Raw genomic sequence first — 12,293 nt, 5'->3', positions numbered from 1 at the left:
CTTGCCTGGTGTATTCAGCCAAACTCGACACTCTCCGTTAATTCCCAACTGATTTTCCCATTTCTTTCAGCAGGCTAACCACTGTAAGCCAACCAAACCTATGTGTCCTGGCAGGCTGGGAAAGGAGCGGAAACCGTCGATGCATCAGAAGAAGAAACTCATGATTGTTGCTGAACTGGATGAAAATTGTGAGGTTCCCCCAGCCAAAATGATGGGATTCTTTTCAACACTCACTCCTGGTAAGGTTAGAAACCAGAGCTGAAAAAAGGCAGGATTAAACAATCACCCAGTTAAAAAAATAAAGACGCAGTGTTTAGCTCTCACTTCTCAATGTATGAGCATTTGTTGTTCTGTTAAAAAAACAAATCCTGAGGGAAGTGTAGTTACACGGGGCTCGTTTGGATACACTGCACCTCCCCCTCATCCCCAGAACAAAATGAGCCAACAGCAACAAGAATCCTACAGCTGGAATGCATTCTGGATTTCTGATCTGAATATTTACCCGGGATTATACGTTGTTCCCCGCCCCCCACAGCGTTCCCATACCCATAAGCATACATTTAAAGCCAAGATCCCAAATCCCTTAAATCAAACCTTTTTCATGAGTCACATGCTTTATCCAATTCAAATTTAGGAGCTTGAAGAAAAAAAAAATCACTAACTACAGCTGGATTCACAAGCAAGTTCTCCTGCCCATCGACTCACCACAGTCTTATTTGATGAACCAGAAGGCAGGATCTTGTGTGTGTGTGCTTGCACAGCAATGAGCTCTGAGGACGCAAATGTGTGACTTTGAAAGCCATTGAGTGAACTTCTGGCATGTGGTTGTTGGTATTAGCAGCATATTTGCCCTCCAGATCAGGTGAGACATGAGCTGGTGTTCCCAATCCTTTTGCTCTCCCAGGGTGACCCAGGTCACAAGCAGGAGAGGGGAGGAGGGAACAACGGAAGCAAGCAACCCTCATAGTGAGGACCCCGACAGTACTCGCCGAGCGAGCCTGACACATAGAAGGACTCCGTAGGTTTGGAAAAAGCCCGTTTCTTGGGTTGAACTGATTTTTGCCTGGGGCTTGTCCTGTTGCTAAGAAGAGACTCTATCTGCAACAGGCGCTGGAGAGATACAAACTGTACATTTGCTTCGGGGCTTTTCCTCAACGATCTGTGCCTGGACAAACAGAGAACTGCATTTCTTGGCTTCCTGCCCATCTGGAGTGGGGAAGCATCCTGCTACATTGGCAAGACATCAACCGGACTCTACAGGAGAATGAACAAAAAGAATGGCCTCCTATCCTCGGCTGGAGAAAAACCACTCACAGGATTTCAGGTCCGCCGCGCACCGTGGAGAAAATGCCTTATCGGTAGGTAAGAGAGGCTTCCTTGCCATTCTTGGAGCGTTCCCAAATGTCACCCATGCTTTAGAGCCAAACCAAAGTCTTCACTAAGCGCCCAGAAGGCAGGCAAGCGAGTCTTCGTTTATGGCCAACATGGTGGGACTTCGGAAGAGTCCTGATTGTGTCACACTCTGACCCGTGGGAGTTCTTCACCGCTCGATGGGCACATCTGGATATTCAGTGAAGCGAGGGGTTGCCAGACTTCTCAAGTCTTCAGAGCAAGGTGGGGGAGATAATGTTGAAGCTTCTGGGGGGAGGCGACTGGGGGTGCAGGGCTCAGAGAACAGGTGGGTCCTGCTTCACAACGCTCAAGTTCAATTCAAAACAGCAGCAGCAGCAGCACCAGTGACCCTCCAGGTGTTCTATACCTGACCTCTACTCTCAGTCCAGATGTTAGTGCCTTGCCTGCCACCGAGGCTGGTACCACTGGGGACAGGCACAGCAAGTCTGGTCACTGGAGGATTTTACAGGTTTCATGTCTCAAAACACAGAACCCCATGTTCTGGCCACCCCAACTAGCAGGCAGCCACAGAGGTTGCTCTTTACCAGGCACTACAGTAGAATTGGTAACCGATCTAAAGAGTGTTACCCGAGCATCTATTATGTGCCAGGTCCTGAACAAAGTGGGCAGATTCACTACAGCTTCCCAGCAAGTGCATGGCAAGGCTGCGACTCGAATCAAGCCCGACTGACAGCAGACTTCCTGTTCTGGACCATGGCTGTGAAGGTGAGTTTCCTACTCATTGCATCCTTCACTGAATGTAAGGCAGTGTGCCCCATGTAGCCTGTGCTGGACATTTCCAGGACATAGGGAGCACTGCAGGGAGGGGTCCATGTGTCCAGGGTGGCTCTGTAGTTCCACTTGGGGAGAGAGTCTGCCCCGGAGTGAGGCTGATCTGCTGCAGCATTTCCGAGCCTCTGGATAGTAGATCCTTGAAGGTGGGGTCCAGGCACGCAGCAGTAGTGCGTCATGGTATTCAAACGACAGAGGTGTCTTTCCAGCACACGAATCCTCACTGGCCCCCATGCTCTGCTGCTGGATACCGGGGCTATTGGTGGGCCCATGAGGGAGTCACATTGTGCTCTCTGGAGCCTTCACTGGTAAGTTCCAGCACTGCTCAAAGATGGCTGTGCAGAGCTAGGTTGGCACAGAAGGAGCGAGTTCCCAAACAATGACAGTCACAGTCCCACCCAACAGCAAGCTGGGTACAAAACTAGAGCAGAGGTGATAAAGGTTCCAAAAATCCGTGATTACCCTTCCTTTTCCTCTAAAGCCAAGAGGAAAAAGACTATGGCTCTTTCGCTCCAGAGAAGCAGCCAAAACGAATGAATTCTGGATAATTTATGAATGAGAACTCATCATGGGGCACTTGGGTGGCTCAGTCAGTTAACCATCTGTCTTCGGGTCCGGTCATGATCCCAGGGTCCTGGGATCAGGCTCCGCCTCGGGCTCCCTGCTCAGCAGTGGAGTTGGCTTCTCCCTCTCCCACTCTCCCCTGCTTGTGTTTTCTCTCGCTCACTCCTTCTCTCAAATAAATAAGCAAAATCTTAAAAAAAAAAAAAAAAAATGAAAACTCATCAAGCACACAAACAGGTGGGAAATAAAAAGTGTGTCTTCATGCACACTCTACGTGTTCAGCTTCATAGGCTGCAGGCGTTCTATGTAAGTCAGAACCAACTTTTCTGGACTTTTCTTTTAACCCTAAGAAATATGTTTGCATTGCCAATAATGCTCTTCATTTCGGTCAGTGTTTTAACATAAGGTCTCTTCAATTTCACAAAAGAATCCAGTTTTAAACTGAATAAAATGTTTTGTAACTAAAACACCAGCAGAAAAAATTGCTTAAGGAAATAAGAAAATGCAAAGAAGCATTTGCAATGAATTCTTGGCAAAAAATACAATACAAATGCAAAATAGTTCCCCTGTGGTTTTAGCGAAACTATACCTCAGGTATTTAGTTAAACAACCTGGTTAGAACCAGGAGAATTCCCCCAGAGTAAAATAGTTCTCTGGGAACCAAGACATTTCACACCAAGGGCAGGGACTATCTGGGGAGAGATTGATCAGAGTTTTAATCCCCACAGAAATATTCCAGGACAGTGAAAAGACAAAGCTGATTGCCTACATGGTCTTCAGCAGGGCAAAGAGAAAGAAGTTTCAATAATGCAGGTGTCAGTGCTTTGCTTGCCTGAGCTGCGGTCTGGGTGATGGGGCACTGTTTTTCATAAGTGGGTGGATCTGAGTGTGTGATTCTTCCTTCTGTCGCAATTTGCACAGTGCACAACCACGTGTCATGTCTCCCCAGCATTGGTTTCTCCCATGCTGACTCATCATGAAGAATTTGCTTTGGTTGACTCTTATCCCATCAATTATTTTTGGAACGACGTTGGCCAGGCACTATACTGGGGAAAAAATTACTACCTTCCGCTACCACCATCTCTCTCCTCAATTATTGCCATAATTTACCCTTACCCTATTCTTACGTTGAAGAAAGATCATTTCCCTCCTATGCTTTTTGACCTGGCAGGAGCTCCCCAGTTCACTCAGAGTAAAGGCTTGGAAGGCCCTTCATAACACGCCCTCTCCCCCAACCCTTCCACCTGACCTGTCTCCCACTGCCTCGGGGCTCCATGTTCGCCCCCACTGCAGCCACACTGGTCTCCTTGCTGAGTACGACAGGATCACTCCTTCTTGCCCCAATTCCACTTGGCTCGCTTAGTCCCATTCTTAAGTCTTTGCTCGGATGTTCTCTGATGATCCTGTTCAAGACAAACTCCCCCACTACTCCCCTGCTTTCTTCCTGATCGCTCTTACCTACCTTTATGTCCCATTTTTTCCCCAAAACACATATTACCTTCTAACACCCTGTACAGTTTACTTATTTCTTATGCTTATCATCTGCCTTTCCCTTGGCAGAATAAAACACACACTGTGGTTGGTGAAAACCAATGATCTCTGTGGGTGGTGGCAAGAAGGGGAGGCCTTGGTGTGTTTTATTCATTTGACCATATCTGTTGAGTACCTACTGCAGGGCAGGCACAGTTCCAGGGGACTGGGACACATCGTGGATACAACAAAGATCTCTGCCCTCATAGACCCGGCATCTCCAAGGGAAAGGCAGATGATAAGCATAAGAAATAAGTAAACTGTACAGGGTGTTTCCAGTCCCTGCTGGCGCCGTATTTTACAAGCAGTGGCCACACAATTCCACCATCCAGATGCTCCCAGAGGGTGAGACCAAGTCGAGCTTGTAGAAAGGAGGGGGATAGTACACGCATGTCCCCATCCCCACAACCCCAAGTGGGGTCCAATCTAAGAGAAAGGTGCAGAAGGGATGCCGATGAACAAGGAGAGAAGACGCTTCATATAGAATGGCCTGTGAAGTAATTGTATCTTACACACACCAGCAGTCGTCATCTAGCAAATAGCTCTTAAGCCCTAGCTTTTGCTACAGTATATGCTGAATCTTCCTTCTCGCTAGGCCTAGGCCCCATCCTGCGGGAATGAGTGACTATTACCCAGATTAAGAACATGAGGGAGGGACCCTGATGCATCCGTCTTCTCTTTAGCGGAGGGCTAATAGCTTTCATCACATCACACACCAGGAGCTGGTGTAGCCTGCTGGCAGAGAGCGTGGGTTCCTGAGGCCTGAAGCCTGGATTCACATCCTACCCCTATCACGTGTAGAGTACCTTGAGTACAGTCTCAGGGTTTGAGCTCCTCCAGTGTCTTCAGGGGGAAAGCAGCCTCTCTTGTATGACGTCCTCACTGTAAAGTGCTCAGAGCGGAGCCTGCCTGCGACAACCCCCCATCTGTGTGAACCATCATTGCTGTGCTACTCAGAAATCTACATATAACCTTGAATATCTTTGCCTGACCTTCAAGTTCACCCTCACTCCCAACCTTATTTCTCAGTATCAGCTCTTCATTGCGCCAGACCCAACTCTCCCGCTGAGCCTGGACTAGTCGTTTTACTCCTTCTTGCCTTTTCCTCATTGTACTTACTTACTTTATCAACTCGACCCTAGAGTTTCTTCTTTATTCATTCTCTCAGTCCTTCCAGATTGAACCCAGACTCTGAAGCTGAAGCTCCATCATCTCCTGCGTGGCTCCTCCCACTCCATCTGTCTCCCCCTTCCCTGCAGGCGTGTGGAGCTTATCTCCTGGCATACACATGAGAGCTGTTGCTTGGAAGCCAGCCATACATTTTCCTGCCTCTTTCAAGGACCTTCTGAGAAAGAACACTGGTCCTGCAATTGTCAACTTTCGCTGAACCTTTATCTCCATTCTTGTTTTCCCAGGTGCAGCCTGGCCTTGGAAAAAGCCCTACATAGCCCAAGGGTAGAGGGCAGGGTTTCATTCATTCATTCAACAAATATTTATAGAGCACAAATGAAATGCGTGGTATAGAACCAGGCATATATCATTCCTTCCCCACAGGAGTTTACGGCTTATGGAGTTGGTGCTGAAATATATATTAATTTATAATACAGCACTGCGGACAAAAGGAAATTACAGCCTGGCTTATCAGGACGAATATAGTTTTGGATGCAGCCTCAGTGGGGTTTGAGCACTGGCTTTGCTACTGCTGGTATATGACATTGGGTGGATTGGTTAACCTCTGAGAAACTCAGTTTTCTCATCTACAAAATGGAGTGATAACTCATGCTTCCCAGAATTAATAGTTTCTATATTCTTCTACTTTCTGTTGGTCTTGGGCTTCAGCTCTGCTAGTTAGTCCAGGGGTGGGTGGGTGAGGTGAAAAAGCAAGTTCCTTAAACTTGACAATGATAATGTCTTTGTTTCTTCCTGTGTTTGTGTCTCAGAGTAAAAGAGCTGTTTCTGGGACAGATGTTAAGTTTGTCAGGGTCTCTACCCTCGCCCTCATTTCAAAGTGGCGGCTAGGTCTAGAGCAGTTTCTAATTCAGCAGTGATTTTATTTCCCCCAAATGTTTGACAATATCTGCAGACAGTTTTGAATACCACGAGAGCAGTGGTGGGGGGGAACTACTGCATTAGTGTGTAGAAGTCAGTGAAGCTGCTAATTATCATCCCAAAATGAACAGAATGGACTCCTTCGATAAAAAAAATTATTAGGCCTGGGGGCACCTGGGAGCTTCTGTCAGTTAAATGTCTGACTCTTGAATTTGGCTCAAGTCATGATCTCAGGGTCGTGAGATCAAGCCCCACATTGGGCTCCTTGCTCAGTATGGAGTCTGCTTGAGAGTCTCTCTCTCTCCTTTTTCCTCTATTCCAACCCCAAAAGGCTACACATGCACTCTCCTTTTTACTCTTTCTCTCTCTCTCTCTCTCAATATATATGTGATTATTATATTTAAAATGTTTTTTAAAATTTTTAGACCTGGATGGCAATAGTCAGAGTATCAACATTGGCCCAGTGGAAAGAGTACGATAAGTCATGACAAGGGATGTACTTGCTGATTCTGTGGCTGAAGAGACAATGAGGTTTTGCTAAACCAACACCCTAACCCCAACTCCACCTTTAACTAGAACCCTAACCTCAATGCCAAACTCAATGCTAACAATAACGCTAAATAAACATAACCCTAAACATACGCAAAGCTAACCCCAATCCCAGCACTAATCCAAACTCTAAACTTAATATGAACTCCAACCCCAACAGCAGCCCTAATCCTAACTCTTCTACCCCATTCTAACCCTAATCCCAACCCTAACCCAATCCTAACCCTATTCCTAAGGTCAACACTGACCCCAACCCCAACCCCAACCGAACTCTAACTCCAACCCTAACTCTATCTCCAGCCCAAACTCTAACCCCAACCCTAACCCTAACCACAACCCTAACTGGCTGGGCCTGGTGTTCTTTGAGCTCTCTATCTTGACTTTCACTGGCTCCACAGACCTGAATTTCATCTTTGACCTCTTACGGACCTCTGTCATAGAGTTGACTCATCCCTTAACACCTCAGCTCATTGGCAGGTATGTACCCTCTACTCCCCAACCCCACATAGGAGCCAAGGGAGGTGCAGAAGCATTGGCTCAGGGCCCTTCTCAGTGCAGCTGTGCTGGGCTGCCATTTTTGCTCTGCAGTGTCTGTGCTGTCCTGGCACCATGATGCCAGCAAAGAGAGTCACTTCCTGGAACTCACCATGAAGAGTGGAGTAATAAAGCCTTCCAGACCATTTTCCCTCTAATCTTTCTAAAGCCCAGGTCCACCCCCATGCCAAGATTTCTGTCCAGAGTAGGGGGAGGGCCTGGACCAATGGGTTTGACTATTTGCTCCCTAGACTTCTGTTCCATCAACTTTCTTTCAGAACTAGAAGGCTTTCTTTTACTTCCCCATCTGTCTGGCATATCAAACCTCCCTGTGCTGTATTCTTGTTTTTCCTGGATGGCAATTCATTTCCCTTTTTTTCTGGAGCTATGGAATGTCTGCAGGGAATGTGATGTGGGAGTGGAATAAAAAAGCCACACCATTAATATTTTCAAAATATTATTCTTGTTGGTGGCATGTATTCTAGAGCTTCTAGGATAGGCCTAGACCATCATGTACCCTCCATCCTCCATGAATGTTAGCTTTCCCCAGACTGTGGGAGCAGAACAAAGCGGGTGATAGGACAGCAGCTTCTCGGCACATTTGTCTGGTAACAAATCATTCCTGGATTTCTCCTGGAAACTCATTCTTCACTTCCCTGAGTTAGGAAGGTGCCCTCTACCGAAGTCACCTGCCTTGATCTTAGACTTAGAGCAGGAGTAGGGCAGGTCAACACCTGCGCACTGTTTGCCTGGTTTATCTTGTTTTCTATGGGAGAAGTTGCAGCTTTTCACTCTTAAGAAAGAGTTTTAACTGCAGTCACCTCATGACAGAGGCTGAGACTTTGATCCTGAGCTTTATTTAACAACCGTGCTCTATTTTGCAGATGCCAACTTATCTTTGGGAAACGTGTTCCAAGAAATCAATCATACTAGTCTTACTGTGGACTCCTGAAATCTTAAAATAAGAAAAGATATAAAAATATATATGTAATATAATAATAATATGTCTCTTAAGAAAACACTTTCATTACAATTTCTGATCTCAGTAACTATGATTTGGCAAATTTATTTTTCATTATATAAGTGGCAAAATGCAGTTAAGTAGTATTAAGTATAAGTGAAAAATTACGTTTTCCTCCACTAAATCCTTTAAAGAAAAACTTTAGGACTTTGCATTCTTTTAATGGCTTTTATAATTTAAAACCCCTGCTTATATTGCTTTACCTTTATGAGGGTGATTTAAAAGCATTGCTGGTCATTTTTATACATTGTCATTTTATGATCATCAGAAATACAAACTTGCAAACTTGTGTTCATGTTTATATGTCAACATCCTTAAGGCCAGAAGATGTTCTGTGATCAATAATGCACAATTTATATACATTTTCCTGAAGTGTCCTTGGCTGGAAATGATGGTTGGCAGTATCCAAATTATGGCTGAATATGAATAATGGTGATGAACAAGAAAGGTGGCTTCAGTATGGCCATTGTGGCAAGTTTTATTTCAGCAGGGGAAGTAAAGTAGCTATTGATTTCAATTAAGTTTTGTAAGCCCAAACGTGATTTTCAATAGACTAGTGGATCCATTTGGGAGTTCAATGGTACTCAAATGAACCTTGGTGTTCCTAGGGACATACAATTGCTAACAATCTTGCATTATGTTGCAGAAAGTTTGCTCCTTAAGTAAATTTAGGCCCAATAAAGTGTCTGAAATATATTGTTTGCATTTGCAGTTAGTAAACAAAATATACCAAACTTTTTTTTTCTGATGCCTCATAATCTCAGTCAAGAATAGATGAATGTGATATATTAAATATCTTGAGGTGGGGCTACTGTTTCATCTTAGGGCAATGGTTCCCAGCCCTGACTGGTATTAGAATCACCTAGAGAACATAAACAAAATAAAACAATGTCAAAAATCCACCAGACCAATTGAATCGTCTCTCTGGGGATGGGTTCTGGGCATTAACATTTAAAAAATATATATACAAGGTATTTGGGGGGAGGTGCAGAAGGGGAGGGAGAGAGAGAATCTTAAGTGTTCTCCGAGCTGGGCAGAGGAGGGGTTTGATCTCACGACTCTGTGATCATGACCTGAACCAGAATCAAGAGTCAGATGCTTAACTGACTGCACCACGCAGACACCCCTATACAAGGTATTTTTAATGTGCATCTTGGTATTAGAACTTCTGCCCTATGTGAACTATCTCTGACAAATAATCCTGTTGAGGAAAACTTTAAAGTATTGCAACTAGTTTGCAAACAAATTACCTTCTATAACAGTTTTATTTCAGCTAACATACAAGTGGTGTTTTTTTTTTTTTTAAAGATTTTATTTATTTATTTGACAGACAGAGATCACAAGTAGGCAGAAAGGCAGGCAGAGAGAGAGAGGAAGGGAAGCAGGCTCCCCGCTGAGCAGAGAGCCCGATGTGGGGCTCAATCCCCAGATCCTAGGACACTGGGATCACGACCCGAGCCGAAGGCAGAGGCTTTAACCCACCGAGCCATCCAGGCGCCCCACAAGTGGTGTTTTTAAAAAAATTAATGTGTGTAAGATTAAAATGAGGATATAACTTAGGTTATCCCTGTGTGTCCAGAGCATTCACAAAGACAGGTGAACCTGATTATGGTCTCCTGGGAATATCTGAGTTAATTAATCCATCGAAATGATAAGGATCTGTGTTCTTAGTGGGATTTTCCTTCTTTTGCTCCTTGGGAGGGTAGGGTGATTCCTGTTGGGCTCCTTGAGAGTTAAAAAAACTCTCTTTCATGTGTCTGAAGAGTCAGGTCTGAATCTCAGTGCTGCTGCTTCTTGGTCCTGACCCAGTGCTGTGGTGTGTAGACACCTAGCATTGCTTGAGGACAGGTTAGAGCAGAGTCTCAGGCCCCATCCAGCCCCACCGAATCTGACTTGTGCATTGTGACAGGGTCCCCTGGGGGTTCTGGGCATGTCTAAAGAAGTCAGTGGATTCTTTTGAGCCTTCCTTTCCATGTCTTTGCAGTGAAAGATCCTACTATCGCCTCTACTTCCCCATAGGGCATTTGGACCAAATGGATGATATGTAAGTATTTTTCATAAAGTGTTTTTTATTGTGGTAAAATATGCATAACATAAAGCTGATCATTTTAAGCATTTCTAAGTGTATAGTGGCATTAAGAACATTCATATTGTTATGCAACGATCACCACCATCCATCTCTAGAACGCTTCATCCTCCCAAACTGAAACTCTGTGTCCTTTAGACAGTAACTCCCTGTTCTCTCCTACCCCGGCCCCTGGCAACCACCATCTTATTTTCTGTCTCTATGAGTTTGACTACTTTAGGTACCTCACATGAGTAGAATCGTACAATATTTATCCTTTTGTGACTGACTTCTGCCAGTTAGCATGATGTTCTCAACATTCATCTAGGTTGTAACAGGGTAAGAATTTCACTCCTTTCTAGGGCTCAGCATTATTCCATTGTATGGATATGCCACATTTTGCTTGTTCGTTTTTGTTTTTTTTTTTTGCATTCAACTTTGCATTCTATCTTTGGCTGTTATGAATACTGCTGCTGTGAACAAGGGTGTGCAAATTTCTTTTTAGGTCCCTGCTTTCAATTTTTGGGGGAATAGCCGGATCACATGGTAATTCTGTGTGTGATTTTTTTGGAGGGAGCTGCCATATTGTTTTCCACAGCAACTGCACAATCTTACACTCCCACCAACACTACCCAAGGATTTCAATTTCCCCACATTTTCTCCACAGTTAGACACATGATTTACTAGTTTTTCTTTCTTTCTTTCTTTCTTTTAATACACTAGCCATCCTAACGAGTGTGAAGTGTTATCTCATTATGGGCTTGACTTGCATCGACCCATTGTTAGTGATGGTGAGTAGTTTTTTACAGTACTTGTTAGCTATAGACTATTTTATACCACATATACTGTTGCCATTTTGAGATTATTCTACTGAATTTTGAACATACCGACTACTTTGTTCAAGAAATGCTACAGAATTCCGTTATCTATTTTTAGGATTAAATTAGCCACATTTTCTTCTGGAGACTGAGTGAGCTGTAAACACCATCTGAGAATTGAATCATGCAGTCTGAAATACCTTCATGTTTGGCTTAAATTCCTTCCTCCATAAAGTGGAGGAAATAATCCTACCTTGTAGAGTTGTTTTGAGAATTAAGTGAAGTAATAGATATAAAATGCTTAGTGAGTAAACAAGAGGCATTATTTGCTGTTCTTATACATAGTGGACAGACCGTTGCACCTTTGTTTGGAGAAGGGGAGGGACCCTCTTAGGGTTGGGGGATGCGGAGTGTGCAAGGTGACAGTGGCAGAGGAAGGAGAAGGGAAGATACATCGAGGTCACTAAGTCAGCGATGAGCTGTGTGCAGCGCGCTTGGTGGATTTGTTCATAAGAGTGGGAAGCAGTGGGAGGTAAGATTGGGAGCGTGGGTGGGGACCAGGTGGCAGGAGTATGGAGAGTGAATCTACCAAAAACTGTGGGCTTTTGAAAGCAATGGGGAACCACTGAAGGTTCTGTGTTGGGAGGGACACGATCAAAGCCATCCTGTGTTTATTGTTCTTCCCAGGCAGGTATGACCCTCAAACCGTAATAGCAGCATGTAATAGCTGAGGCTTTGATCTTGACTAATACCATTGTTTGCCTTTTGGGGAGTACCCTGGATATTTACAAAGTGCCATGTAGTCAGTTTCATTAGTTAAGAGATAAGATTAATGAGATTTTTGTGGCAAGCGAAAGACTGAATTTGGCTTTGAAAATCACAGGCACTAAAGGAAGGGCTGCGGGAGGCTTAGGGACTGGTTCTCTCTGCAGATCTGAAGTGTGACTTCCCAGTAACATTTTTGGTGTGCAGAACAGCA

The 12,293-nt window shown here is 44.6% G+C and overlaps 1 long non-coding RNA gene across 1 annotated transcript in view; it reads left to right on the top strand.

Annotated features, from left to right (window-relative positions):
- The first annotated feature begins 685 nt into the window (after positions 1-685).
- LOC123387020 overlaps positions 686-12,293 on the top strand; it is a 29,905-nt gene continuing 18,297 nt past the window's right edge. The window contains exons 1-4 of the long non-coding RNA XR_006601344.1: positions 686-1,614; positions 2,003-2,118; positions 10,416-10,475; positions 11,220-11,287. This is a non-coding gene — a long non-coding RNA (uncharacterized LOC123387020). The remainder of the gene's footprint in view (positions 1,615-2,002; positions 2,119-10,415; positions 10,476-11,219; positions 11,288-12,293) is intronic.

Source organism: Mustela putorius, unplaced genomic scaffold (assembly GCF_011764305.1).
Source record: "Mustela putorius furo isolate JIRA1106 unplaced genomic scaffold, ASM1176430v1.1 tig00003845_pilon_pilon_pilon, whole genome shotgun sequence".
Classification (NCBI taxonomy): Eukaryota; Metazoa; Chordata; class Mammalia; order Carnivora; family Mustelidae; genus Mustela; species Mustela putorius.
This window is presented reverse-complemented; position numbering and strand designations above follow the sequence as displayed.